This window comes from Athene cunicularia (genome assembly GCF_003259725.1).
Source record: "Athene cunicularia isolate RWA chromosome 1 unlocalized genomic scaffold, athCun1 chr1_part1, whole genome shotgun sequence".
NCBI classification, from domain to species: domain Eukaryota; kingdom Metazoa; phylum Chordata; class Aves; order Strigiformes; family Strigidae; genus Athene; species Athene cunicularia.
In genome coordinates, this window is record NW_020799091.1 from 1413698 (window position 1) to 1418493 (window position 4796).

Consider the following 4796-nt stretch of genomic DNA (forward strand, 5'->3'; position numbering starts at 1 on the left):
GGCCTTGAACCCTTCCAGGGAGGGGGCAGCCACAGCTTCTCTGGGCAGCCTGTGCCAGGGCCTCACCCCCCTCACAGGGAAGAGGTTACATCTATTCTAAATCTATCCTCTTTCAGTGTAAAGCCATCACCCCTCATTCCATCTCTACACCCCCTGATGAGGAGTCCCTCCCCCCGTTCCTGCAGCCCCTTTCAGCCCTGGGGGGCCGCTCTAAGGTCTCCCCGGAGCCTTCTCTTCTCCAGCTGAACCCCCCAACTCTCCCAGCCTGTCCTCACAGGGGGGCTCCAGCCCCCCCAGCATCTCCGTGGCCTCCTCTGGCCCCGCTGGAGCAGGTCTGTGTCCTTCTGCTGTTGGTGCCCCCGAGCTGGACCCAGCCCTGCAGGGGGGTCTCCCAGAGCGGAGCAGAGGGGGAGAATCCCCCCCTGGCCCTGCTGCCCCCCCTGCTCTGGGTGCAGCCCAGCACACAGTTGTCTTTGTCAGCTGTGAGTGTGCATTGCTGGCTCATGTCCAGTTTTTATCCACCAGTACCCCCAAGACCTTCTTTGTTTTCACTTTATTTTTTTGCCACCCTTCCCCTCCTCTCCATTCATAACCCACACCTTTGCAGAAAAGAAATCTTTGTTGCAAAATTGCCTTTCTCCATAGAGAAGGAAGAGGCAGGGAGACCCTACAAGGGAATATTTATTGTCATTTAGAGCACTACTATAACAGTTTCATGTTTCCAGATGGAAATATCATTTGTAGCACCAGTACGGTCATTGCCTATTTGAAATGCTGCCCGAGGCAAAGGTGCATTTCCAAGTGCACGTGTTATATAGCTCCTTGAAAACACTGGAGATGGAACCAGCTGGTACCCCCTCGTCCTGCGTTTGCTCGTCATGATTAAATGTGTCAGGATGGTTTTCCCGAAGAGATCCACCTCCATTCCGTTGCCTGATGTTTCAGAAGCACCCACATCCCCATGCACTGCCCAGATCTGTCGACTGAAAGCGGCTCAGGAGCCGATCAGCTCTTCCAAAACCAACGTCCCATCTGCACAGATGCACTCTTGGCTTGCTTCACATTAGCATTAAAATGAAATCCAAATCACATCTTGTTGGGTGATTGAAGAACTCTGAGCTATAAATTGCAACTCATATATTTTTAAGCATATTGATAACACTAAATTCATCCTTCTGATTTCAAACAATTTGCCTTTTTTTCCTCTTTGGTTTAGCAATGAATTGTTTGAGATGTCTCCTTCCTCTGCACAGAGGAGCAAGGTGGATGAGATGAACCAAGAGGGAAAATTTAGCCCGAGAAAGCGTGGATGATATCTAGGAGCTTTTCAACAAGAGACAATAATATATCTAAAATATTTTGCTTTGCAACATGAAAGAGGACCGCCCAGAATCAAAACTTTCTCTGTTCAGTGTCCACAATTAGAAACACTAAAAAACAATGGCAAAAAGCAAAGCGTGCATCTTTTATTAAGCATAGTGACAAAGAAGGAGGGAAAATGAATAAGAGAAACTGAAGGCTGCAAGGAAAAACACGATGGCCAGATAGAAGATAGCAAAGAAGTGCTGCCAATGGGGACGGAGGAATCCTAGCAATGAGTTGGAGCAGTCACTAAGTAGTGTCAAATTCTTAGAAATTCATGTTGGATGCTGTCTTTACTCTTCATGACAATGACTAAATATTTTTGTCATCAGCAAAAGATGTTAATCAACGACACAATGAAGAGCTAAGGCGCGGACAGCCGGCCCAAGCCAGAGTTGACCTATAGATGAATCCCGTACATTTTATAACTGATAACCGTTGTGCTAACAGGTATATATAAGTTATAACAAACCACCTGTGCTGATGTAAAAGGTGGAAGTGTTGAAGCCTGAGCAACAGGCCCTGAGCCGAAGCTGCTCACTCAGGATGTAATCCTCAGTGGAATATGCATGGAGGATGTAGCTATCTGCAATGTATCCGTCCCCTCCTTCGTATGTGAATAGACCAGCAGAGTCACGGAGGCAGGTGTCTGTCCTCCTCATGGGAGACCTTGTGCATAATCCCATCAGATAAACAGAGAAACTCCCTGAGCTTCTCCCTTGAGCCCTGGCCAGGCTCTGGGGGAATCCAATATGAGAATGAAACCAGGTATTTCGGCTCAAAACAAAGGTGCCGGCTATTCCGACTTGCTGATTTTTAGGTATATAAGGCTGGACCCGCTCACAGAGACTTTGGATGCCTCACCTACGGGTGGACGCACCCCGCAGGATTTCCCACCTGCAGGGAAAGTCTCTCCAAACCCTCGCTGCACCTGGGGCTGCCCAGCGACTGCGGGTCTGGGTGATGGTAACGTATGCAAGTGGTGATGGATCTTTTCTTAATCATTATTCTCTCTCTCAGGTAGTAATGATTTCATGCATTACCCTGTATTTTCCTATTTAAGTGCACTATTCTGTCGTTTCTAACTGTATGATTTCTGTATTATTCAGCAATATTATTTAGTTATTTGTAGTAAAATACGCCTGCTCTTTTCACTCCGGTGTCTGAGTTTAATTGAGATCCCTAATCAGAAAAAACACACAAGCAATCAACAGGTTTCAATCAGCAGATACCAGCTGGATGACCTAGCTGGTTTGAAATCTGTGATTGCCTGTGGAGCTTTTGAGCAGAGATCCACAGAGGCTGCTGCAAGGCTTGACACTCTTAAACATTTTCCTCAATGATCTGGAAATAAATATAAAATTACCATTGACATAACTCACAGACAACACAAAGACAGCCAGCACAAAAAATACAATGAGTCACACAGAGCAGTCTGGGTGGCTTGGGGCCGTACAGCCAAAATGCACGTTAATAAAGCCAAAAGCTAAGTCAAAATCTGGGAAAATGCAGGAGGTTGTGGCCTGAGATCTGCACATGATTTCTGGGGAAGAAGGGCTCTAGTAGTTTTTTGGGATGACAAAGAGCAGGCAGTCGGTGTGATCTTCTGGGGAAAAGGGCTACTGCCATCCCTCAAAAGAGAAAAACTTTGCTATCAAGAGAAGCTCGTGGAGATTCAATTGGGCTATTTATTTTCAGACATAATAAACCAATGAAGATTTAAGTGTCAAGGGAGAAGATCTTAGTGACATAAATTGTGGTTTCCCCATGTCCTGGGGCATGAGATCAAGATGAGATGCCCACCTGGACAAGAAGGCTTAACTCCATGCAGAGGGTAACTGGGAAGGCTGGAAAAGCCTTGGCCACAGAGCCTGCCCAGAGAGGAATCATCTGACCACGCACTGCCATGGTGGGGATTGCAGGACTTTCCTATTTCTGCAAACCCGCTAACCTGTTTTTATTTCTGCATGCCTGGGAAGCTGAACCACAAGCATAGTTGCCCACACATCGTGTTTCCTCCTTATGCAACTGTTCCAAAACCCCAGCCCTGTCGCTAAAAGCAAAGGCAGACTCATCTTCACCTGTCAAGACACACCTCGTATTACACACTGGGCAGGATGGAGCAGCTTTGCTGCTACTGGCCCAGAAAGGTGAGCTGAGGAGTTAAACTGGTGTTAATTTAGCTTTGATGAAAGAACTATGACCTGTTTTTTTTTCACTCTATGTCTAATGGTTGGTCTGGAACACAACTGTCAGACGCAGTCCCATCAGTTGGATGGTGGCACCCATTTGAATGCCCGTATGGACCACAGAGTCTCCAGTTGGGCATAAGGGCTTGCAGGATTGGGGTCTTCTGGATGAGCAGACAGATAAGAAATGCTCCAAGACTGTATGGAGGGGGGATCCCCTCCTTGGGGAAAATTCCTTTGATGTTGTGGGCATTGTACTTACATCTAGGGGCTGTCATCTTGAGTGCCACAGCCAGGATGTCCCATTAGAGACAATGGAAGTCGCTGAGTTGCTGTACTGGATAAAACTGGTCATCTCTCCAGTGTCCTAGTGTTAAGGGGGCCAGCTCTAGAGGGACCAGAGAGGCAGCAAAAATACTGAAAGAAAAACAGTGACAACATAGGCTCATAGAAGGTCTGGAGTCTCTTTCAGAGAAGAACCATGTTGAACCCTTCCGCATTTTGTGTTTTCCTAAGGCCAAGCTCAGGCTGTCCTTGAGAAGGAACGTATGTCAATTTTCCTGCACTTCCAGCCAGCATGGCCCACAGCAGAAATCTGATCAGAAGGTGACAGAACTGTGGGCGATGGTGGAGGCAGAAAGGAAGTAGTCTATCGTAGAGTATTTAAGGCTCAGAATCAGCACAGCTGGGAGTCAAGTTGCCATGAAGAGCAATTTTAATGAGGTGGAGAAGGCCAGAAACTCAGGGTTCAAATTCTCTGATGAAGACACTAACTCAAGCACAGATTTTGGCCAGGTCAGTAACAAGTGTCCACTCCCAGAAGTGGCTGATGAATCAACAAGGTTGGACATTCATGGCGGTGTAGAGATGTTTGTAAGGAGAAAGATTTTTCTTCAGTGATTTTGCTTGTTTTGCGTGTATATCTGAAATTATCTCCCTGCAGGAGAAAACCGGGGAGACTCCTTCTACCGTGCGTAACATAAAGTGACTTCAACTTCTGAAGCGTGCAAATGGGATTCTCAAACGTTGTAGATGAGCAGGGCTCTGCCGAAATTCAGGGGAGCACGGACAAAGATCTTCTCCCCTCACCCTTTCAATACCAAATCCATCAAGCTATGCTGAGTATAAGGAAATTCATATGTATAGAAACAAGAGGCAGGTTGGTTATTCTCCCCCACTGGAAGTTTAGCATCCTATATTTGGTTTTCTGTAATGAGCATGAGATTTTTTACATAGTTAGAAATC